Genomic DNA, 24,821 nt, shown 5'->3' on the forward strand with positions numbered 1-24,821 from the left:
CCCCCCACTTGTTCGCTGCAGCCAGGCCAGAGCTTCGTTTTGCAAAACCAACTGTGATTCTGTTTTTTGTTTTTTTTTTTTTTTTTCACATGAGCGCTGATCTTGTGGGGCATGGCTGACTTGGAGGCAAATTTCCTGACTTTGGCCTTGTCTCTGCTTCGAGTCCTTTTTTTCTCTCATGGCAAACATCCGTTTTAACCCGCTGCAAGTCCATTATCACCAGCTTAACTGGGCTCCTGTCAGGACCGGCTGTGCAAATACACGGGCAGTGGGGGAAGCAGCTCTGTGCTGCAGACCCCCGCCGGGAGCCGTGACTGTGGTGGGGCCAGCTCGGCGTGCTGGGGAGAGTTACCCTCCTTGCACAGGGCACCCCAAATAGCTCCGTGCTTTATTCTGTGGAAGACAAACGTATGTCATGTTACGCAATGTGTGTGCATAGGTTTAATATAGATATTTATATCCGTTGCGTAATAGATGCACAGTGATAGACTTGATGGTGCCTGGGGAGTTGCTGGGTGGTCTGCACCCCGGCTCGCTGGATGACAGGGTGGTGGAGGACCGTAAAGTCACTTGTTGGTGTGGCCTGGTGGGCTGCCTGGCGCTGTGACCCCCTGCCCAGAGGGTTTTGGGATGGCTGCTGTGCCGGTGGCAGGGCTGGGGCAGCCGGAGCAGTCGGGTGGGGTGGGCTCGCTCGAGGGACTGGGTGTGTTGTCCCGGGTTGCCCAGCGAACACGGGCTGTCTGTCCGGAGGTTGGGGGGTTTGCTGAAGCCATGTGCCCCTTCATCCTCTGCTCCTCACCCGCCCTCTCTGGGTTCCCCCTCTGAGTGATGGTGCTTGGGGATTTCTGCAGCGATCCCCGCACTGCTCCCTCCCTCCCTTGTTGAAGCAGCACCCTTGCCAAAACCTGTGTTACAGAGGTACCTGCAGCTCCTCGCTGAGAAATGGGCATGCAAGGGGGTGTCTCCTACAGCACCCTGGCACTGGCGTGGCTCCTATGGCACCCTGCATGGCGTGGCTCCTCTGTAGCACCCTAGAGAGGTTACGGACGGGTGCCCATCTGCGCCGGTGTGGCGCAGGGACTGCTCCCTGCTGCTTTTGGCCTCGCCTCCTCTGTTAGCCGCCAGCAGCGGGGTTTGCAAACAGGACGACGTCAGCTTCAGCGCTGCTCGGGGAGGACGAGGTCGCAAGGCGAGACGGGCAGGGACTAGCAGCAGCGCCTGCCCTGCCCACCGCCCCGCTCGCCTGCCTGGTGCTGTGCAGAGTACCTGGCGAGGGGACCCAGACCTCCCCCTTCGAGAAGGAGGAAAAAATAATAATCTCCAAGCCAAGAAACTCGGAGCTGCTGGGAGCGTATTTATCACGGTGAAGAAAAAGGCTCTGTTCCCTGCCTCTCCGCAGCGGCTGTTTATCACACACACAAGGGTATGGAGAAAATGTTCCATTTGTTGGGTACAGCCGTCAACCCACACAGCGTATAAATTAAGGGCTTTTACATGCAGAGTTCCCGAAATAAAACACACACACACACACAAAAGAGAGAGGAGTTTTGTATCGGCCCCGGCGCGCTGCCTCTCCCTGGCTGTCCCTGCGCCTCGGCCCCGGCCGGCGCTGGCTCCCGTTCAGGAATTCCACATTATCTCCGACCGTTTCCAGCTTCCTCAGCAGGGAACAGCTCTGCTTCTGTCTTCCTGCAGCCACATCTGGAAAGCGTTACGCCAGGGTGTCAGCCGTCAGAGCCGGGCGGCTGGCATGCGCTCCCCCCAGCATGCTCGCTCCCGCCGCCCTGCCTGCCTGCCGCCCTGCCTGCTCGCTGCCCTGCCTGCCTGCCGCTGCGCTCAGGCTCCTGAGCTGCCTTCCCCGGAGGGCTGCGGGGCTGAGCTTCAGCTGCTTCCCCTTTTTGAAGGAGCTTTTGTAGCTGCCATGGGGATGACGGGGAGAGATGGCTCCGGGGAACCCCGAGGGTTGATCTCCGCGGGCAGGAGCTGCTGCGGGCAGGGATGCTCTGCTGCGGTCCTCGGCTCTGCTGCCTGCTGGGAGGCAGCGGGGAGAGATGCAACGTAAATCCTCCTCTTTGCACGCTTTGTGGGGACTCCCTGCCAGCTCAGGGGAGTTTTCAGCTCTTGGCCCTGTTTCTGGGCTGGCAAAACCGGCAGCCCTGGGCTGCAGCGCGGTCGGGATGTGGTGTTGTGTCTGCTAAATGCTGGGGGTTAAAGAAGGGAGCTCGGGGCGGGGGGTGAAACCTGTGTCATTCCCCAGTGCTGCTGAAAGGCATCTGGGGAGGTGCTCCCTGCGCTGAGAGCAGTGGCTGTGCTTGTTCCTGATGACTCTGGGTTTATCTCACCAGGATTCCTTCATACGTAAGGGGGTACCTGGGGCGTAAAGGCATTTGGCTGTCAGCATCTCAGTCCCCGAGGGGAAATCCCTGCTGCGTGTGGGGGCACATGGAGATGCTCGGCTGGATGATTACAGAAGGGAGATGAAAATGAAAGAGCTCCCTGCGGCATCCTGGTATTTTTGGGTTCCCTCCTCAGTGCAGCATGTTCCTTGTGGCACCCTGGTCCCTCGCTGCAGGGTGACGCTGCGCCAAGGGAAGGAGCTTTGCGCAAAGCAGGTGGTTCAGGGACTGATGTGCCCTTTAGAGCAAAGGACATGCAGAAAGCTGGTGTCCTGTTTTTAAAACGGGGGTAATGACAGTGACCTGGAAGCAGGCTTTCATGCCTTAACGGCTCGTGCAATACACACGAAGGTCTTTAACAGGTGAAAGTGGTTAAATGTGCCCTAACTTATCATCAATGGGAACCAGAGGGGGCTCCCTGCAGTTGACTTTTGGCGTTTTTCTCTTTTTTTGCTCTTGTTTTTAAACTGGCAGGCCTGCCATTATGGGATTTTAAAATTAAAGCAAAAGAAAAAAAAAAAGAAAAGAAAAAGAAAACAGGCCTTGGTTTTATAGACCCTACAGATGCATCCGGCACCAAACTGATCCCAGATGCAGCTCCACTGTCAATAGTGTTACACGAGGGATCAATCCCCTTCATTGTTTTATGTGGCCTCTACAGCATCATCAGCTAATTAAAGCTAATGGGTCCCAGAGCAGCACTGACAGCATCTGATCCTATCAGCCCGCGCAGCCGTTTTAGCTTGACGGGCCACTCTGGAGCTGGATCCTGCGCTCCAGACCCTGGTGAAAGCCTGTATTGACTTGGGGGATCAGGCTACAGATCAATGGGAGCTGTTGTTAAACAAACATCGCCAGATTAATGTCAGCTCCGCAGGGGGAGGAGGTTGATGGCTGCTAATTCGAAAGGGGGTGGGAGGGAGGAAGGGGACGCGGTGACAGTGGTGACAGGGGATGGAGGGGGAGAGGCCAGGCTGTGAAAATGCTCCCCGTGTCTGCGGCAGCGTCTGAATGTTTCCCAGTCTCGGATTTATTGTCACCCTGGGTGGGAGGCTGAGCTGGAGAGGAGCCCGATGGTGTCCCCAAGGGCATTCGAGGTGCCTAAAGCCTGCAGGGACATGAGGTGGCCTTGGGCTGTCCCTGGAGGGGACAGGGACTCCCATGTCCTGTCTGCACGCTGGCCTTGGCGTGAGCATCTCCCCAGTTGCAGTGGAGCACTAGATCTTGGGTTCTGGCTTTCCCTTTTCTTGTGGCTCCTGTTGTCCTTTGCTGGGGCTCGGGGATGCCCAGGGATGCGGGTTGGGAAGGTTTCTGTTCCTGCAGTTGAACCTCCCTGCGCTGCAGCTAGTCTGTTTTGGACTCTCTTCTCTTTTTCCCTCTTTTTTCCCCCATTTCTATGTTGCCAGGGAGGGTGAGATGGGATGGGGAGGGTGGCTGGTGCACCCATCACTTAGTCCCGTACCACCACGGAGCAGGCAGGATGAGGAAACTCTCTTTTCAAGAGTATTTTTAAAATCTATCCCACCATTACTCCGGGATGAACTGTCACAGCAGGTGGCTCTTACTCTTGTTGGCTTGCAGGATCGGGCAGCACGTTGCTCGGCAGGCACACGGCCTCTTCCCCCGTCCTCCCTGCAGAGGGGATGGAGCTGCTGCCTGCCCACACAGCCACGGGGCTGGCTGGCTCTGCGCTCCCAGCAATGAGGGTTGCACGGCCCCCACGAAATTGGGCAAGAAACCTGGGTTAGAAGCAGCAAAGGGACCCTGGAGTCTCAGCCCTCCTGCTGAGCAAGGGTCCTGGTACCTACTTGGCAAGTTAATGGGCAAATACAGCCCCATAGGTTTAACCAGGGACCTTGGGCTCTGTCTGGAGACCCAATGAAAATCAAATGCCCTAATACTGACTTTTCTCCTCCTGTTCTGGTGAGATAGAATCCATCTGGGGGAATCCTCAGGTTTTTGGAACCTGTTGGTGTGTCTCTGGCTCCCTTTGCAGCCTGACCCCAGCCTGGTGAAAGGGAGAACCAGGGGAGAGGGACAGGCTCCCAGCACATCCCTTGCCCCATAAAGTGAGTTGATATTTAAATCCTGCAGCTTTTATATGAATTCCAGGGCATTTTCCTTGGGCTGGAGCCATCTGCAGCGTGCACCCCACCCTCCCTCACCTCTCTCCCTTTGGTTCTCTGCAGCTTAATTTTTTTCTTGCTTTGGTGTTGGGTGACTGTGATGCTCCAGGGAGCAAAGAGCCACGGTGGCTCCTTGCAGTGGTGCAGCTCCTTTCCATGCAGCTCTTTCGTGGTCTCAGCACCAGCATCACCCTGCAGCCCCACTCCGGGCTCCTTTCCCATCGCGCAGAGCCTGCACATGCCTTGGCTGGCTTTGCACCACCCTGGCCGCTGCCGGCCCAGGCTCGTCGGCAGAAAATACCAGCCAGCTGTGCCAACCTGTGTGTCCGCTCCGGCGAGGCTCTTCTCTCCTGTGGCAGTGTGGGACGAGGCCATCGGATCCCCCCTCGCCAGGGCTGCAGGCTGGCCTCCTGCCGGTCACTGCTGGGGGAACCAGTGCCATTTGCAGCTATTTCTGGCTTTCCCTATTCTGGCAAATCTGGGGCTGTGTCGAGGCGCAGAGCTCACCCCCATATTTAAACCACAGGTGCTCTTGCAGGTCCTGGGGGGTTTAGGAGGGTGTTGGCTGCACCTCCCCTCGTGCCTCCTGCTGCCCCATCTTCCTCCATGTCTTCCTCCCCAAGGTGCACGAGCGTAGCACTGGTCTGCCCTGCCGTGGGTCTCCTGGATGAGCTTCTCTTAGAGATGGGACCCATGAGGGGCTGTGTCCCTTGGGTGTCCCCTCGTCTCCTGGGCAGCTCTGGAGTCTGGGACCTGGGCTTGCATTTCCAAAGCTACCAAGTCCAGTGTGTGGGTGGGTTGTAGACATTTCTTTCAGCCCGTGAGCTGGAGGAAGATGCTCCAGTGCTGGTGGTCTTTCCTCCAAGGAGCTTTGCCCAGAGAATGCAGAGGACACCAAGAATCTCTGGATTTGGCAGATGTTGCCCAGAAAGTCTTTACGCCACACCTGAGGTAGCTGGGCTGAGGAGGGTCTGTCCTTTGGGACAGGCCCTTGGCTTTGGACTTTGCATTTCCCTTTACAGACAGAAAAAGCCCGAGGAAGGCTCCCTCCCACCACCACTTTTTCATCCTTTGCTCTCTGTGCCCGCTTGCTCTGAGCTGTCTCTTAACCAGGCTGTTCCCACTGAGGTTAGTGGGAAGATTTGAGAAGTTATTTGAACGCCAGGCTCAAAGGAGGCGGCAGGAGCGTTCCTGGGGCTGTTACCAGCTGACGTCGGGGCACGCAGCAGAACTCTGGTGTCAGTGCAGATGAAAGCAGAGGAGGTGGGAAGCCCCAGACACCTGCAATTTGGTTAATAAATATTTATTTGGAGGTGACAAATACTATTCTGGATAGAGCCGAGTTAGCAGAAGAAAGATTGCGAGGGAGTGACAGGGTGTGCTTTTTTTGAGGGTTTACCATGGGGATGTTGAAACGAGCAGCTGATGAGCCGAAGGATGTTGAAATCTGCAGTCGTTTCCCGACGCGGGCTGGCTGACGTCAGGGGACGCAAGCAAACGTCCCCCCTTGGCGAGCGAGTGCCCGGCATGAGGCACCCTCATCCTGCAGGGACGGTGGTAATTCGACGGGGGGCTGGGGTCGCCCCCCTCTCACGGGTAAGATGCGATGGGAGGGGATGGGAGCAGGGGAGGATGCAGCAACCCCGTGGTTGGGGTCTGGTATGGATGATAAAAAGGCTGAAGTTTAATTGTTCTCTTAAAAAGGAGAAGCAAGGGGAGGGGAGGGCAGCCAGCCTGGGATGGGAGGGTGATGGGTGCTGTCACCTCACCGTCTCTCGGGGCTCTAGTGGATGATTTTGTGGGGGACAGGGCAGATGCCTCAGGCACTAATCCCATTCACCCCCGGGAAGCTGGCCCGTTCCTCCTGGGAAAATGGGAAAAGCTGCTTCGGTTTCTCCCCTGGTCCCTCTGTGTGTGATCTGGGGAGGGGAAACTTTCTGTACTGGGACTTTGGGGACTTTTTGGGACTTACTCTATAACAAGATCGACATCCAACGGGGTTTGTCTGGGCAGTGGGGCTGCTGTGTGCTGTCAGCAGTGCGGATGAGCCGACCTCCTGGGGGTCTGCTAAACCCTCCCAGGTCCACGCTGGGCTCAGCTCGCCCTGGTTCAGCCCCAGTGCTCAGCTCCTCCACCGCTCTCCTTCCCCTTAGCAACTGACACCTAACCATGGTGCCCATGGCTGTGGTTAGAGCCCACTGGAGATGAGGCACAGTGTGGATGGCTGCTGGGCTGTGGGAAACGCCTTTATCCTTGGCGGTAGTGGGGGCCCTGTCATCTGTCCCTGTCCTGAAGCTGATGATGATGATGTTGCTGGGCCCTGTGTTGCAAACGTGCCCGTGGTACCTCCAGCTGCAGAGTGAGAGGACGAGCCGGGCAGCTCTGTGCCGGTGACTCAGTATCTTCTGGCTTCGGAGGAAGCGGCTGCTGGAGATGCTGATGTGTGTGGGCAGCAGGGCAGCGCGTGGCTCTGCCGGGACACATCCTGCACCGGCTCAGCACCACTCTGTGCTGGAGCAGGAACCCGGGATACGGCAGGGTGTGGGAATCAAACCCACTCGGATCCTTCCGGCAGCCAGTCTGCACGGCTCATCAGGATCCTGGGGCTGGCATGCTGCTCCTGAGCAGCGCTAGCTTGGGGTGGACACAAGCACCAACAGTTTTTGGTCTTGGTTTTGCTTGTGTGGGGAGGCTTTTAGCAGAGGAGGAGGAAGGCAGGGCCGTGCTGGGAACAGGAGCTGTTTCCAGGGAATCTTGCCTGGCCGTCCTTAACCCTCTCTGTGTCCCGGGGAGGTCTGTGGCTTGGCTCTCCATCATGTCTTGGTGCTGTGAGATGATTTTCCCACTGTGAGACCTTCCCTGGGGCTGGTAGCCCTCGCTTAGGCACTGGTCTATTTGAGCGTGAGCCCTCCCGGCTGTTCCTGGCTCTATGGATTCTCATGCCCCACGTTGCCGTGGAGGGAGGAACCATGTCTGTCCCACCACCGCTTGCTCATCTTCGCTGTGGCTGCACGTGGAAATGGGTTCAGTGAAATCAAACCTCAGGAAACGCCTGGCCAAGGCATCGGAGGAGGTTTTACCCACCCAGGAGCAGCATAGCTCAGCCAGGGGCTGAAGCCTCCAGGCCACGTGTGAGCAAGCACAGAGGGACTGTCGTGCTGCCCCGCTGTCCCCTCTCCTCCCGTGGGGACCGGGGTGGCAAAGGCAAAGCTGGCAGCGACGGAGGGGAAGGGAGCCCACAACCTTCGAGATTAATAATAGAAACGCTGGCATCCGTTTTAGATTAGCGAGAGAAAGCTCAGTACCCATCTCACCCAGCATGTAACTTTAATGCTGAGATAATGAGCAATGATATTTATTTGTAAAAGATCTGGAGATATCGCTGCCCAGGGAGCAGCCAGGAGCTGTTAGAGCCCTCTCTGTCCCTGCGGTGGCTGCTCCGAGCTGTAACCCAAGTGCTCTCCTCCGACCAGCTCACTTTTCACGCTCCAGCTCCGTTAACCGAGCAGGGCACGTGGTCCGATTCGGAGCCCTGGCTTAAGATTTGCTGAAGCCGCTCGTGATTTGGGCCGTTGTGGTGAGGAGACGTCTGCCTTGCAGGATGGGCTACAAACATCCCCTGGCACCTGCAGGGCTGCCAGGATGGGGTTTAAACCCATCTTTGAGCCTTTCCCGCCGCCGTCTCCCCTCCCAGCCGTCCAGGCACCAGGGCTGGAGTGTCAGGGTGCGCCCAGAGAGGGCTGGCAGGAAGGATGTGGGGTGCAGGGAGGAGGTGGCACGGCATCAGCGGAGCTGGCGAGGGGAGGGCGGTCCGGAGAGCCTGCTGACAGGCGCTTCCCTCCGCCGAGCCGCTGTGCTGGCTGAGATTTTGGGGCTGTTTTGGGGAGTTTGGGGGCAGATAGCTTTTCCTGGTGGCAGGGCTTGGTGGGTCCAGGAGGACATTTGGGGCAGAGATGGGCCCTGCTTCAGGGAAGCAGCTGGGTCTGATGGGAATCTGGGCTCACTCAGACCCCCTGGTTTGGGGACGGAGCTGCTCCTGCTCCCCTTCCCCTGCCTGGGTTTGTCCAAGAGGGCTGGAGGATGCACACACCAGCATGCCCAGCCTTGCGTTGTGTAACTGGACAGGAGACAGGCTTAGGCTGTATTTGGCAGGTGGGTGTCCCTTGCTCATTAAGCCATCCCCTGGGTAATTACTGGGTTAAGGCCTGATGAGATAATGCTTCATTATTTTTGTGCTATTGGGGGATTAGGAGCAGTGGGATTTCTCAAAGGCTTTATCTCTGCTAAGGACCTCGGGCTGCGAGGCACGTTTGCAGGCGGGTAAGAGGACCTGGGCTCTGCCAGCCCTCTGGCTCTGCTTGCCTTCCTGGGGGGGTCTGTGCCGGAGCCCGGGGAGGTGAATGCAGGTGCAGCGGCTCTGGGTGAGGGTTGCAGCCCCATTCATCACCGCGCTCCCGCGGCGGGCTGCGTGCCAGCGGGAGGGAGGAGGTGACACTTAGGAATAAACAGGGAGGTGGGTGGTGCGTGCTGAGACAGGGAGCGGAGGGCGTCCCGGGGGGCTTCTCCTGTGATTTATGGCTGAGATGACGCGGAGCTATCAGCGCGGCCTCTGGGAGCTGTTTGCTAACAGTGTCATCTCCTGGCTGGTACGCCGGCGTGGGCTGCTGGCGGGCGTTGTGAGGGGAAAACATCAGCCCTGCATCGCTCCTGCGACACGTCCCGCTCCCAGGATCCTCGTGCCCTTCCCAGGAGCCCGGCCAGGGACAGGCTCAGGGTGCTGATGGGACCGGCGTCCAGCCCTCTGAGAGTCCCAGGGATGCTCTTATGAAGGAGTTTGGATGGCAGGAAGCAGGAATAGAGTAAATTGGGCTTAAGGAAACAGGCCTGGCTTGGCAGGGGTTCCCCTCCTCGCTGCCACCCCGGCACAGCCAGCCCTCAAGGCGGAGGGATGGAGCTGGCACTGGAGTGGGGAAGAGGCAGGCTGGACGCGGGCCAGGCTGTGCACTTGATCCAAACACAGCTGGAGCTGATCTGATGAAGTGAGAGGTTAAGAAGAGAGCATCTGTTATCTAAAGGGGACACACAGTGGGAAACTGTAAGCTCTTTATTCCCCCCACCCCACCCCCTCTGTTCAGTGCATCATCCCTGACTTTATTTCTTTGATTTATTAAGGAAGCCTGCGCTTCCGGGGCTGTAATTAAGTGCCACTGTGTGAGCTTTTGATAGTGAGTGAATGATATAATGGCTTGCACATTCACCGTCTGCTCAAGTGCTTTAGGATCTAGATAACACGAGGAGGGATTTCTGCTGCCCCCCGGGAACCGCAGCGGTGCCGGGGCTGAGTCACGGTGGGGTTTAGCCGAGCGTGGTGGTGCCGGGGGAAGCGGGGAGGGATGCGGGAGCCACTTAGCACTGCCGTGGAAGCAGGGTGCAGGAGAGCATCCGTGACCCAGGCTACAGTTTAGCTGAGAAGGGAGTTCACATCCTCTTGCAAAAGCCCCTCACAGCATCTTTACAGGCTGCTGGAGACTAAATCGGGTGTCAACGCTCCTTGTTCCCTCCCAGCCTCGGGTGGTGCTGGAGGTGGAGAGGGGACCACAGCCCCTCCGCCGAGGCTCCCGGCTGTACCGCGCTGCTGTCCCTGTGCCGGGGTGTTTTTAGGGTAGAGAGGGCTCCAGCATCTGTAGCCTCAAAGAACAGTTGGTGTCAGCATCCTGCCTGACGCGCAGGTTTCCCTCTGCTGCCGGAGGAGTTTGCTGGCACCGTGTTGGTGCAGAGCCAGGGGCTGGGGAGTGCTGGCCGGCAGCATCTCCTGCTGCCTCCGCCAGCTGCTGGGAAGGGGCCAGCGCTCGCAGCCACACGCAGCTGGAGGTGCATGAGGGTTTTGCTGGAGCTGTGTCACCCCCTGCACCCTCCTGAAATTCCTGGTGTGCCACCTCCACCCCTGTGAGAAGGTGCTGCCCTGCGTCTCCCTGCACAACAAGCAAAGGCTCCCAGGCAGGGGTGGCATTTCTAGGCAGACATGCAGGGTATTATCGTAATGCCAAGGGAAAGGTCTTCTTCTCTAAAGCAGGAGCCTCAGCAAGTGGTCTGGTTTGCATTCCCACTGGGCATCTCCGCATGCCATGCTCTGAGCTGCCCGGCACCGGCATCTCTGATGCTGCTGGCAGCTCTGTCCCTGTCCCCGTGATGTCCCAGGCCACACTGGGAAACCCACGGTCACTGCTGATGTCTCTGGCTTTCCCCCAGGGCTCAATTCTGCCCTCAGTTCCCAGGACGGCTGCTGAGCCTCCCTCTGTGCCCCAGCAATGCTGCTCCGATACCCCCACGCCTGGGTTTTAGGCAGATATAAATTTCTTTTTATTATAAGGACCATTTTTGATAGATAAACAGGGTTATTTTAGTTAGCTTGGCTAACGGCCACAGAAGGAGCGAGCTCAGGGTCCAGAGCAGCATTTCTCAGCAGCGGCCGGTGCTGCGGCTCACGAGCTGGCTGCCTGCAGCTGTGGGGACAGCAGGAGGAGGAGGAGGAAGGGGCAAAAAAAAAAAAAACCCTACATGTAAATAAACTTAAAAATAAAAAGTGACAGAGATTATTTGCTGCTTAATGAACTAAAATGTCCAACCTCCCACCGAGCGGCAACATTGTTTATAAACTACAGAAAGGGCTTTATTTTAATGGGCAGTAAATCTCATTCATCCCCAGCCCTGGCAGTCAGGAGCGTGCGGGATGAATAGGCTGGCGCTGAACGTGGCCGCCTCGCTCCTGCACTCCCTCTGGCCGGCTTCTCCGCTGGGTATTTTTCCCCCCCTTGCCCATAGTTGCTGTTTTCCTCTCCTTCGTAATCCCCTCCGCAGTGCCGATAACGGGGTTATCTGGCCAGGAAGAAAGGAAGAATCCATCCCTGTGCCTCGGCATGTCACATCCGCTCGGTTTTGTTTATTCACTTGAAAAAAATACACCCCCTGCCCCATTCTGTCTCTGGGTGGCAGCTGGAGAGGGGCCTGAGATAATCACAGCCTTATTTTTTATTTATTCCTCTTAAATAAAGCCTCCTGTAGCCTGCAGGCAGATTTTGTCCAGTTGCCCCCATCCTGCTCCTTGCTCTGCAAACGGGGCGTGAGAGCGATGGTAATCGGAGCAGAACCCCGGTGCTTCGGGCAGGTCCCCCTGCAGATCCCCCTCGTAGGGGACACGGTGGCTCTCATGCGGGGACCGGGGTGGGCAGGACTGGCATCCCCTGCCCCACAGATGGCATCTGGCAGTCGAGCGATTGCAGGTGCAAAATACCTATCGATATTCGATCTCGGGTAGAGAATTGTAGAAAATAAATATACGGTCTGAGCATCCGTGGAAATGAGAACATCTGAGGTGGGGGGCGAGATGCTTGGGAGAGGTTTTGCTGCTTGGGGTTGAAAGGGACGATGACAAGTTGTTCCGAGCTAAAAACAGGTTTGGGAGCTGGTCAGGCCTTGTGTGACACCCGGTTGTTAGCTGGCAAGCACGTTGCTGAGACTTGAGCTGGGGGCTCTTGAGCTGCCGGGAAGAGTTGGGTACCTGCCATGGGAGAGGGGCCACGGTCAGGTCAGGTGGGAATTTCAGACATGCGTGACTTTCCCCCGGGACAAATCAGGCACCTCAAAAACTTCTGACCATAACTCACAGGATGACGTACTCCTAAGGCAAGAAAGAAAATAGTAAGTTATCTATTCCTGTTTGAGTTTAATATCCATAATCTGCCATTAATCAAACTAGGACTATAAGATCCTTACTTAGGCCTAATCAGTGCATAATGGATTATCTACAGGAACTAATAAAAGGTAATTATCTATGCTTTGCAAGTTCCAATTACTGTACTTATATGATCAATTAATTCTTGTAACAGTTTCACAGGTGCAATTTGTGTGACAACATTACGCTGACTCCAGGCAGAGGCTCAGCGCCTGCCAGGCGACGCGGCTGCCGGCGGCACGGATGCGGGCAGGGATGTGGGGGGCAGCGGGTGCTGGCAGCCTCCTTACAAGGAGCTGCCGGGCAGCAAGGAGCTGGTGTTCGCAGGCTTTCAGCCGTGCACAGTGGTCCTGCCGCCAGCAAAAGCGCTTCTGCCTGTGCTGATTCCCTCCCCGAAGCAGGAGATGGAGCACGGGTTCGGCAGCCGCTCGGCCCCGTCCCTTGCTGCGCGTCCCAGGGGACATTACCCCATCTCAGCATCACCTCTGGGAGCCCCGCTGCTCCCTTCCCATGCCCCAGCCTGGCCAGGAGGGCGAGCAAAGCCCTGTGCAAAAGGCAGCTGGCTCCAGTCATCTCCTTCTCCCCGCCTGTCCTCGCGTCCCTCTCGCTGGCTTGCAGAGTCGTCTGAGGGTCTTAAAGGAGGTGGAAATATTCCAGCAATGTCTGTGCAGTTTTAGGGATGGCTTAAAATTACAATAAATTTGAGACACTTTACATGTCCACTTGGGGCCCAGCATTGTTATGGTAATTTGAAGCAGATTGAGTCAAGGCTTGTGGCAAATGGCAGATCTAAGGGCTCTAGCAGGAACAGGGGGATGGAGGAGGAGAGGTGGTGGGGAGTGAAGGAAAACACCATTTCTGCCTTGTCAGTTGGAGCTGCAGAGCCAAATCCTCCCAGGCTGACCCCAGACACCTCTTTGCAGTGGTGCAGCCCTGACTCACCACTCAGACTGGGGTTCTTCCTTCTCTTTGGGGGAATTCTCTTAATCTCCTGGAGCTCAGTAATCCAGTGTCACCTTCTGGTGTCCCCAAGACTGTGCTGTGTCAGAGTATGTTTTGGGTGAAGCTGCTCACTTGGACTCGGGGCCCTAGAGCCAGGTCCTGCCCTGAGGTGGCCTTCTGGGACATGGGGATGTGTCACCTCTTCCCTACCCGCAGGGTTTGGATGGTGAACCAACCCCTCCTTACGAGGGCCAATCCACAGCCCTGGGGAACCCAGGCCCGAGGGTGTTTGGGGAGGGTATTCGATGGGTTGAATTAAGTTCTCTCAAGCTCTTCTTTGACACGGTAAGGTTGGGCAGAGGTTTGATAATGGGAATCACAGTCCTTGCCTGTGCCCTGCCTGCGTGTGAGCGAGGGCTGCGTGTGAACCACCGGCTGCTCGGGTCGGTGGAGGGGAGCAGAGCGGTGCCTCTGGAGAGGCCGGGCGCTCAGCCACCATCCTTGCTCTTAACCTGGCTTTTTCTCAGTGCAGAAAGAGGAAAGCAGAGGATAAAGAGGACCAAGGCAGGGTGGGGGAATGGATTTCTCCTGGGAGACCCTGGGGCTTTGAAAACGTCTGTGAGTCAGGAGCGTCGTGCTCCCACACAGACCGGAGACCCAGAAAGGACCACTTGGAACAGTTTTGTTTGATTTCAGGCTTTGCAGAGAGTTTCATGTCACTGCAAAGGAGCAGAAACAAGAATTTATTTCAATACGAAATTTGTTTTTTTAAAAAAAAACTGTCAACATGGGATCTTTTGAGAATTTCCATTGTTGTTTCCCCCCAAACATGACATTAATTCATCTGTTTAAGTCCTTTTTCTGGGAACAGTCTTGGTTTCGTTGACATTTTTGGTTAACAAGGGAAAAAGCAAACCCACAAAAAGAAAAAAAAGAAAAAAACAACCCCCCCAAGCCTTTCTACTTAAAAAAGAAACTCCCCTCCCAGCTCTCCCAGTGACCATGATACAACCGCTGCTTTGTTCCCAGCACGGTTGATGTTGTTCCGAGCTGCTCCACCAGCCTGGGACTGTCCTGGATGGGGCCGGAGGGGAAGGGGCTGTTTCCTCCTCTCTGCTTTTGCACGAGCTCTGGGATGTGGTGGCATCCGTGGTGCAAGAGGGGTGTTTGCTGGAGGGCATCTCAGTGAGGCTTTGGTTTCGGTGGGTTCAGGCATGCCCACAGCTTTGCTGAGTCAAGAGACGGGGAGGTGGACGCGGACAGGCGATGCTTCACCTCTCCATCACCTCCAGGGGAAACTGAGGCACGCCGACAACTGAACTACTGGACCTGAGGGCACAAAATGATGCTAAGGACAGGAGCCAGCTCAAAGTGCAGCCCAGATGCCCCAGTGCAGCCCCCTCCTCTCCCCCTCGCTGCCCGCCAGCCCCCTGGCAGGACCCTCCACGGCCCCGTGCTGTCCTTCTGCGCCGATCCCCAGGGGCGTGCGCTTCCTCACGCCCGACGGCCGCCGCTCGGCTCCTGGCCTCGGCCACCCCTTCCTTTGGTTTTGTGTTCCAAGTCTTGGCCACCGCGTCCAGCCCCGCCAGCGCACCGCGGGGAGGACGCCCTCTTCGTGCTGCCGAGAGATGCAGCCACATGCAGCCCTCGCAGTGCCTGCCCGCAGCACCCAGCCGCTTCCAGAACTGCTTTTTCCTTCTTTTTTTCTTTCTTTTGTTTCTGTTGCTCTTTTCTTTTTTTTTTTTTTTTTCTTTTCCCAAGCAAGCCACCACAGGCTCCTTCAAACATTCCCCTGAAGATTATTCTCCCACTTGTCTGCAACGTGTTTACAATGCTGAAACTCCCGTTGCCCCATCCCAACCTTCTGCGCCTGCTTTCTTTTCTTGGCTCAGCTTCTGGATTGTCGGGACCAAGTCTGGGCATGCCAATTCCCATTCAATACGTTTTTTATACCTCTGATTCCACCTTTTCCCTGACAACCCGGGGTTGGATCCCAGAGGCCATGCGGACGTGACTCACTGCCCCGTGGATGTGCCGGCGCGGTGCACGGCTGCGAGTTTTGCCGGATAGCGGTGGGTTTTGGAGCTCGATACCCACCCGCTGGCTGCCTCCAGCTGATTTACACCTTTCTGGGACAACTCGTCTTGTGCTAAACTCCAAAAGTAGCTCGATGGCGAGGTGGCAGGGTCAGGCGGGTGATGCTGGCCGGGGTGCTCAGGCTCCTGATGTGGGTGCTGGGCTCACCCGTGGGTTCCTGGGTGCAGGGGGGCAGGGACGCCATGCCCCAGCCTGCCTGGCTGACTATGGAGCTATAGGCCCCCCCAAATTCAGTGCTGGGTGGACGGCCACAGTGAATAGAGTTGGGTGCGTTCATGTCATCAGACAGTGGTCAGCGTTAATTAATCTAATACTTCAGATTGCACTAATCGTAGGTCTTGTTTGATAAAAAACCCAATCAACCCTATTTGATAGGATTTGCACAGTGTGGTCTCGTGGGTTTGATGGAAAGCTCCTGGCTGTGGCGGGTGTAGAACAAGAGTGATACAGAGCACATTTAAAAATGCCACCCTTGGTGACATAGAATCACTGCTAAATAGCTGCTTGGCAGCAGGAAAAGGCCCGTAACTGTTTGTCTGGATTATGAAGCGTGCGGTTTGGCAAAGCCCGGTTTAGCAAGGGTCGAATGCAGATAGACACATGTTACGGACCGTCTTCGCATTTGTTTGCTCGCTTTGTTTTAAGTTGAAACTCAAGCCTCTTCCCTGTGGTTAGATCCTCCCAGCTAAGCAAGTTTTAGCAGAGAGAAGTTGCTTAAGGAAGAGAAAGGATGCTGGACGCGGTGTAAAGTGAGAGCAACCGCTGTTACCACAAACACTTCCCGACCTCTGTGAACAAAACCATCGATGCTCTTTGGTCACTTCTCTCCATTCGGCCCCTTTTCCAGTGCAGTTATTTTCTAAGCCAACACTGCACGTTTTATTACTACTGCTTATTATTTAAATGGTGCCAGAGGTGTACACAGCACTTTACAAACACGGGGGAAGAAAAGGTCCTTACTCAGAGGAGTTTTTATTATAATTTAGATGGTTGTAGTAGAAGTAATTAAGGCTGAGGCGGGTGGGCAGCACTGCAGACCGGTGTCAGAGCAGTAAGGCAAAAGGACCGGCTTTGAGCGAGGTCCTCATGTGATCTTTCATCTGGGACTAGGGATGCTGATCTTTAGCAAGGTGGGTGATAGGAGAAGCATCAGCTCTGCCAGACCAGGTTAAGCCATTACTCCCTCAGATACAGCTTTTCGGACAACGGCGAGATCGCAGGGCTTCAAAAAGGAAGGGGAAAAACAATCAAGGACTTGTGCCATCCGGTGATGCACTGACCCAATTGTGCACTGCTGTGTAAGGGGAGAGAAATTCCTTCCTGACCCTTGTACTCATCAGCCCATGCCCTGAAGCATGAGATTTGATTTTCATTATCTGGCTTCCCATAATTGCAGATGTCGTGTTTGGTACTCCCTGTATCCCACCCCTCGGAAGCAGCATCTGCTGTATTTAACTCAATGGACCTTCTCCTCTGGGAGTTCAATCCTGACTCTTTTCTGGGAAGTGCCTGGAAGGAGGGAAGGAGACCTGGTCCCATCAGCCTCCCCAGCACGTTGGGGGTTTTCCCCTGGTACGTGGTGGTTGCTGGTTGCTCAGCTGGGGAGGGCAAGTGCCCCCCTACATCATGATACATCCTCTCTATTACTATGGACAGGCTTTATTCCAACCTGCCTGAAATATTTGAAGTTTAGTTTGTATGTAGATATTTGTAAGGGTCACTTAGGAGTTATTTCTCCCTCTCTTTGCTGGACCCCAAGGAGCGGAGTTTGCCAAGGCCAGGCCTAAGTCCTGCTGCTGGTTTTTCTTTTGATGAGAAGGCACTTGAGGATGCATGAGCAGCTCAAAGCTTGGAGGGGAACCCATGGTATGTGAGCAGGAGGTGCTACTCCTGCCCTGCTGAGGGTAACCTCTCTGGGAGCATGGCTGGGGCTGCACGGGCAGCGATTGCAGGCATGGCTTGAGCGGTCTTTGCTGCCTGCTGTGGAGTCAGGGCCCAGGGGCTTGCTTGGAGATGCAGCCGTTGGGTGTTTCCTCTCCTTGGCACTGGTTTTTCTGGGGCTTTGCTGGCCCTGAGGAAGGGCAGAGTGTGCTGGCCGGGAGGGTCTGTGTGACCCCCCGGGGTGGTGGATGGGTGCATGGCTGGCTTCGTTTGCCAACCCTGTGGATCACCTCCAAAACAGGGCGGGAGACGGTTTGTTTTGGCATAAGAGTAATGGGTGGAAAGTCCATTTTTCCCCTGAGCTCTCTACTGCCAGCAGCAAGCGTTACTCAGCCCCGTCTCAGCTACCAGACCATCTGCCTTTCTGCTCCAGCCATTTTGGGTTGAGAAAGGAATGGGAGGGTACTGCAAAACTCCACGCAGCCCTGATTGACCTGCACTGAGCTGCTGCCTGCTCCTCAGCTCCATCCTGCCTGCTCCTCAGCTCCATCCTGCCTGCTCCTCAGCGCCATCCTGCCTGCTCCACCGCTGAACACCCAGGGATTGTCGGTGCCCTGCGAGCGGGGAGCCAGTCGGCAGAGCCCGTCCTGAAAGAGTTAAAGGCTCTCGCCCCTTCCAGCCTGGGGAAGTGGGATTAGTCACGGCCTTCAGTAGAAGTGCTGGCCAGGTTATAAAAATGACAAATGAGCACAAATCAATAATGAAGTTAGTGTTTTCTGGGAATGCCAGACACGAACGGAAAAGTACATCAACACGGGTGGTGGGAGCGGTGATGTATAGGATGAGCTGCCCCACATGCGCATCCCTTGCACGGCCGTGTGCAAGGGGGCAGGGTCCCTTTCACCTGCCCATCGTGTTTGACTCTCCCCTGGCACCATCTCTGCCACGGGAAGCCGGGATGGCTCCGCAAACCAGCACCTCCCTGGGATTTTCGGTGCCTTTTGGAGCAGAGCTTGCACGATGCCGGCTGTCGCTGGATGCTTGTTCAGTGTGAGGCGCCGAGGATGCAGCTCTGGGATATGGGAGATCAGGGATTGCAAATGGTGCCCTGGGGATGTCAAGTGTCTGATTAATCTTCAGGACACACGGTAGCGTTTCCACAGCACCGAGGTAGCGTTGGAGGCCACGTTTCCTTTTCCAAAGGGACTTGGGCATGTCTGGAAAGGAAACGGCCTTCTAATTAGATGGCTTGAAAATCTTTACCATCGCTCGTTACAAATACATTAATCAGCCCATATTGAAAGAACTGCACTGCAAAAATGACATTGTTATTATTATTTATTGTTTAGAGATGAATGAGTTTGTTCCCTCCCTAGCCTGGGCTGTGTTCAGAAATTGACCCCACATCCCAGTGCTGTTTCTTGGCCCCAATGTCACCCGGTTTCTGTGCAACCATAAACCTACCTGGGATGTCTCAGGGATTTTCAGCACCGTCACCAGCCTGGCCCTGGCCCTGCACTGTCCCGGCTCCCTCCCAGCCATAGACACCGTGCAGAGCCTGAAGGGGGGGTGTGAAAATGCAGATACCGACCCATCGCGGTTCTTCTTCACCTGTGGTGGTCTGGGTGATGCCAGCGGGTCGTGGGAGAGCAGGAGGACCCATTCACGCTGCATCTCAGTGGGACGAGAGATGCAGCCAGTTTTTGCACCACCATTAGTCTTGGCCAGTGTGCCATCTTTGCACCTATGCAGGCTTCAGGTGCCATCCTTATCTTCAGAAACCTCTTTAGATGCATCAGCCACTTTCTGTCATGGCAAGTAACCCTCTAGACCCGGAGGAGAGGGAGCTTTTGGAGAGCAAGTGCCAGGGGTTAATGGAGGCTGAGGGTGATGGATACCTGGGAAGAGCTTGTCAGGGAGAATCATGTTCCTTTGAGGAAATCGATAATCTGGAATGTTTATGTTGCTTATTTTCAAGGGGTTGTCTTCATCACCACTTTTGAACTGGAAATAGATGGGCCAGTGTGGGCAAGCTCGTTCTTTCTCCTCCCCCTTCAGTTGACTTTACAGTGTAGGTAGGGTCTCACCACGCTCCAGGCCAGCGCTTTACAGTGCTGCAGGATGGTGAATCCGGAGCACAATCCAGAATGGACCCAGCACAGAAGCTCCAACTCCAAACTCCCCAAGAGCTCAGCAAACTTAAAAAACCCCACAGCAAACCAACCCCAACCCTCCACCCTGTGTTCTTGGAAGGAATGAAGAAATACTTGAGTGTGAAGGTTTCCCAGCCCCTCTTTGCCGTTGGCTGAGGTTGCCCTTCGCAGCAGAAAGGCGTGCAGTGCCCTGTTTGAGTGAGATGGACCTCAGGAGTGTGATGGGGGCGATCCCCCTGCTCCCACAGGTAGCTGTGCCTGGGGCACGTCTCGGCGTGCTACGGCACGTCTGTGCGGTAGATTCCGGCAGAGCCGGGCTCTTGCCGTGACCGTGACTCCACCACTGCCTGGAGCCGCGCCGGTGCAAGGTGATCTTCCTGCCTTGGGTCCTTGCCAGCACCCAGAGCTCTGCCCCATGTCCCTGAGCATGCGGTGGCACAGATCCAGTCCCCACACTAATGAGATGGCTTCAAATAAGAGTTAATCATTTGCCAGCCGAGTGCCGCTGGGGTGTATCTGAATTCCTCACTCCTATAGACACACTGTCATGTAGTAGATTGTTGTGCTCTCGCCCAAAGCTGCTATACCAAATGTTTTGCAACAAAAACCCCAAACCACATGAAAGTAGTTGAGTTTCATATTTCATTATAACCCCAAATTCAGGTTTGCCAAGAGTTTCAGTAGTTTTATGAACCGTTCCCATGAACCTTCAGCAAAGGCTGTAGTTTAAGTGGTTTTGATGAAAACCCAGGTGCGACTCAGTCGCTTTTGAGCAACTTCTGAGGTTTGTGCAAATGCAAAATTTGAAGGCTTTTGAGAGGAAGGAAGAAAGGAACCTAAAATCACTTCAGAGCTGGTGCCAGTGTTTGCAGGGAGCTCTGCGCACATCTGGGGCCAAGCTGTAAGTCCTTGGGGACCTGGGCCCTGGGACCTGGGCACGGCATTGCCAGGCTGGCACATCTGTGCCCAGACTTTGTCCCAGGTGATGCTCTCGGTGACGCTTTGAACCCCGTTGGCAGCATCGCCACCAAACCAGCCGTGAGGATTTGGTGAGTGCTGGTGCTCTGAGCGTTGCGGTGCCCAGGGCTGACCTGTGGTCCCTGTGGCAGCATCTCCCGGTGTCTGCTGGGGCTTTGGAGCGGTGGTGGGTGGGCCCGGGCTTTGCTCTTGGTGTTGCTTTAGGAATAACTCTGCAAAAGTCAGCGGTGTGCAAGAAAGCTCCGGAGCCAAAAACTAAAAGGCGGGTGCCATACGGGGTGGGGATGGAGCTCCTGCTGAACCAGCCTGGCACACACTTGAGTCCTGCCTCTGGATTATGTGTATTATTATATCCACACACGGATTGCTTTTTCGGCAGTGCCGTCTTTCCTTTCTCCAGCAATTTCCTGAAATAACGTTAGGGAAATGTGAAAATCTTGAACTTTTGAACCTCCCCGGAGGACGGCGTGCAGGGGGGTGGCGGCAGGAGGAGGGGACGCCCGCCTTCTGCCTGCCGTTTATTTTGGCTACAGGGCCCAGGGATGGGGAGGAAGGGGCTCGCCGGTCCCCCGGCCGGCTGAGGAGCAGGATCAGTGCTGCCCCTTATTAATTAATGGCTTTCTCATCAGTGGGTCATGGAGGCAAGGAAGCCAGAGGAAGTTTTCTTTTGCTCAGAGATGCCGGGGAGAAGGGGAGTGCCTGGGCTGGGTGGTGAGGGCAGGGGGTGACACGCAGGGGTGATGGATGGGGCCTCGGGTTTTTGGCTGGGCTCTGGACGTGGGCAGCTCGAACCGGTGAGGAAGAGAGAGGGGAAGGGGGATACGCCGCGCCTGGAAAGTACTTTTCCCTCTGATGAACTTCAGAGGCGTATAAATCACTGCCAGGCTGCAGCTGCGAAGCATGTGACGCTGGCAAATTAATGGTCCTTCGGAAAATGCCGGCCATCGCGCTCCCCTCCTCGCCTCTTAAAGGCGCAGCCGGCAGCCGGGCCAGCCCCAGGCGTGGGAATCGGGGAGTCAGGGCTGGGCTGGGGGAGCCTCGTGTGCCCGCTAACCCCTGGGATAGCTGGGGCTGGGTGTGCCCGCGGAGGGGGGCAGACGCGAGAGGCTCCTGCAGCCCTCTCCATCAAAGCGCTCCACGGTGTAAAGCTCCCCATGGTGCAGTGCTCTCCGTGGTTGGCCCCTGCTCTGGTGCCTGCAGTCCTTGTGCAAACAGGACCCAGATGCTCCTGGGTGTGTTATTTTTTCCGAGGTGCCTTGGGCTCAGGGTGGGAGCTCCTGGTCTCTGCGTCGTGGTGCCTCTGCTGGGCTCTCACCCACCTGAGCTTTTTGCAGAGCAGTTACTGGGGAAGGATGGAGACATGGAGGGAGTCCAGCACAAGCCGAAACCTTATAATGACTGGGGTGTGGGACTTGCAGTCAAGACAGACATCACACCAGGGGTGACCACCTGCCTGGTTGCCAAGCACTGTAGCGAAGGACCATGGAGCATCTTTCTCACGGTGACATCGAAAGGCCACCACATGCCAGGGCATTCACACTCGTGAGGCACAGCCATCCTGTGCAAACCTTGCAGGTAAACTGCTGCAGCAAGCTCCCCAGCTCACCCAGGGCCACCTGGGCCACCCCCCGAGTCCCAGCCCGCTGCCTGCCCATCACACCATCTTCGTCCTCGTCCTTGCTCTCGCTCTTAAAAGCAGCGATGGAAGAGGAGGGGAATCCAGCGCTGCAACTTCTGCCCAGTACTGCTGGTATGCAGGAGGGGAAGGGAGCTGAGCCACCAGCAGAACAGTTAAAAATTACTAAATACTTCCCTAATATAATTAGGTTTCCATGCAAGCCATTGCCTTAATTGCCAGAGGGATGTGGGGCAGTGAGGAGGGGAGCCAGCCTGGGCTCTCCCTACACTGCTGCTCTGGATGGTGTTTCACAACCCAGTGCTGATGCTCTGCTCGGTCTGGACCAAAGACCTCACGGGGCAGATGTCCCCAGTGAAGCCTGAGTAAGGATTTGGCCCAGGCTGGGCAAGAAGTAAATAAAAGTGTTTTGCAAACACAGCGGGGCTTGGCAGGACCCATGTTGGCCCCCTTGGATGGGTTTGCCAGGAGATGAGCTCGGAGGTTACACGGATATGCTGCAGTTTAAATTGCTGTTTATTTTCTAACTGCTGTTGGAGCAGGGAAAGTTAGCCAGGCAGGCAGGAAAAAAAAAAAAGACAGAGCCCACTCTGTGATTTACGTGGTAAAGGAGATAAGTGGGGATTTAAAGAGAAGGGAATATATAATTGAGACGAACATGTAATATGAGCACGGATCCAAACAGAGAGATCGTAATCAGAAGTGTTAGGAGAAGCTGAGGTTTATTAATGAAACGTCTCATCTATTTGTCAGATGAAGAGGAACAGCCTTTCCCGGCAGCCGGAGGTGGAGGGGGCGGACGGGGGGATTGCACTCGGCGTTCCCGCTGCTGTCGCAGGGATCGAGGCTGCTTTTCTGCCCAGGTGGATGATGCTCAGGCCTGAAAGCAAAGGCAGAGTTAGAGGAGAAAAGGAAGTACATGGGTTTTAGGAAGCTGGACGTTGTCATTTTCCTTGCTGTAATCTGCCGTAGAAGGCGGGAGCTGGCAGAGCTCTGGCAGTGGGGCTGATATCTGCCTGAGGAAGGGCTCACTGGAGCCTTCCTCAGGGCCTCTCTCCTCTTCACTCTTCTGCCCAGCTGTCTGCCTTCGGGTGCAGTCACTTGTAGTCTGCCCTGGCAAGGCATGACGGATACTCAGCAGCTGGGAGTAAATGTCCCTGCAGCCTTGGGAGCAGCCTCAGCTGCTGGGTTCAACTGTGCCTCTGGCCATGGGTCTACGCGGGGCTTTTTCACGGCTCCGACCTGCTCGTGGGGCCAAAGTGCTCCCGTCCAGCTCCTTTCTCACCCTGGCACTCGCTACGTCTTCCTCACTGCTCTCCCTGAGACCAGCCCTTGGCTGCCCTGTAGTTTTCCCCTGTGCTCCTCATCTGACTACAGCCAGGTCGCAATGCCCAGGCGTGTCTGGAGCCGCTGCTGACCCTGGGCCGGCTCACGGAGCCGTGGTGGTAGCTTGGACAAACCCTGCTTTGGTAGACTGGAGGCTGCAGTCTGGTGCAGGCACGTCTAAGCCAGCTTTGGAGGAGGTGTTGGTAGCTGTGCGGGGACGTGGAGCACACAGCACACCGCGTTAGTCTCACTGATTTTCAGTAGCTGCGTGGGCTACTGGGAATTTAGCTGTTTTGCTGTATGGCTTGTGGCGTGGCTCACCAAGCGCCTGTTCTTGGGGTGACACTGTGAGAGGTGCACACCAGAGCTTGGTGGGCAGTTGCCCTATTTCATCCTCCACCTCTGTCCCAGCATTGCTGTTGGGGCATCTTCATCCATTGGGGTTCCTCAGGCATGAGGATGACGCTGGTGGCATCCGAGGGGTTAACCTGGCGCCGTATGCGGCTTTGGCAGGGAAAGGCTCTGGCTGCATGTGAAGTGAACATTTTTGTAAGGGTCTTTCCCCTTCCCAGGCCCTGGCAGTTATCTGTGGGCTGACAAAACGCCTGGAATGCGGAGACCCGCTGGACATTGACCCATCTGTGCCGAGCTCAATTAGCGAGGCTATCTGATTGGACTTGGCACAGCCTAATTAGCTTTGGACTTGAACCAGGAACTCAAACCCAAAGGCAGCTTGCAGCCGGACCATCCTTTGCTGCAGCCTGCCCGGGGAAGGGGGAAAGGCTTTCCCAAGCCTCTTCTCTGCCCCGGGAAGGGGGAGCAACCCACCGACCCTGCCAGCCCATCCTCCCGGCCACACGGCTCCTGTCGAGGGGGCTTAAACCTTCCCTTCTGCCCAGCATGTGTTACTGAACCCAGGGGAGTCATGTAAGACTGGAGGCAGCTTCTTTCTCTTGAAAAATGGTGGATGCTGTCTAGTTTCCAGAGGGAACTTGCTTTTATTGAAGGTGACCTGGCTCTGGCAGCTCCTTTCCCTGTCATGTCAGGCACCTTCCTGGGTAGGCACCCAGTTCTCAGACTCCTCCTGGACCTCCAGCTGCGGTGCACAAAGTGGGTGGTTTGTCCCTGAGGCAACTGGCTCACTCCAGTGCGTGCTCCAGTCATTGGTGGAGATGTGGAGGAGCTGAGCTGGAAAGGGATGGCTGTTTTGGGGCGCCAGGATCCTTTGCCCATCTGCGTTTCCAGCTCTGTGTGCTCTGCGAGCATTAAAGCACAAAAATGCTGGTGGGAAGGGACCTCCAGGGATCTGTTGACCAACCTACCACCAAGCACGGGCTGGGAAGTGGGCATTTCCCCAAGGAGACTTGGAAAATGGTGTTCCCATGGGCTGCCCTTGCACAGCTGCCAGCAGCGAAGCCCTTGGGGGGGATGGCTCATCCCACTTGGATGCTCATGAGATGTCTCCTGACCAGATGACACCTCATGCCAGGCCTGCTGGGTCTCACCTGGGAGATGGGAAGACCCATGTGGCCTTGCAGTCACCCGCTGTGGTCC

The 24,821-nt window shown here is 56.0% G+C and overlaps 1 protein-coding gene across 2 annotated transcripts in view; it reads left to right on the plus strand.

Moving 5' to 3' along the window:
- RXRA (retinoid X receptor alpha) overlaps positions 1 to 24,821 on the plus strand; it is a 117,103-nt gene that overhangs the window by 40,049 nt on the left and 52,233 nt on the right. The window contains exon 1 of one of the 2 annotated variants that reach the window (XM_074891150.1): positions 6,043 to 6,118. The exons of the other annotated variant lie outside the window; for it this stretch is intronic. The gene's annotated coding sequence lies outside the window, so the exon portion shown is untranslated. Of the gene's footprint in view, positions 1 to 6,042; positions 6,119 to 24,821 lie in introns of those variants that run through there. 2 annotated transcript variants of the gene reach the window in all.

The sequence above is a fragment of the Strix uralensis genome, chromosome 21, assembly GCF_047716275.1.
Source record: "Strix uralensis isolate ZFMK-TIS-50842 chromosome 21, bStrUra1, whole genome shotgun sequence".
NCBI lineage: Eukaryota > Metazoa > Chordata > Aves > Strigiformes > Strigidae > Strix > Strix uralensis.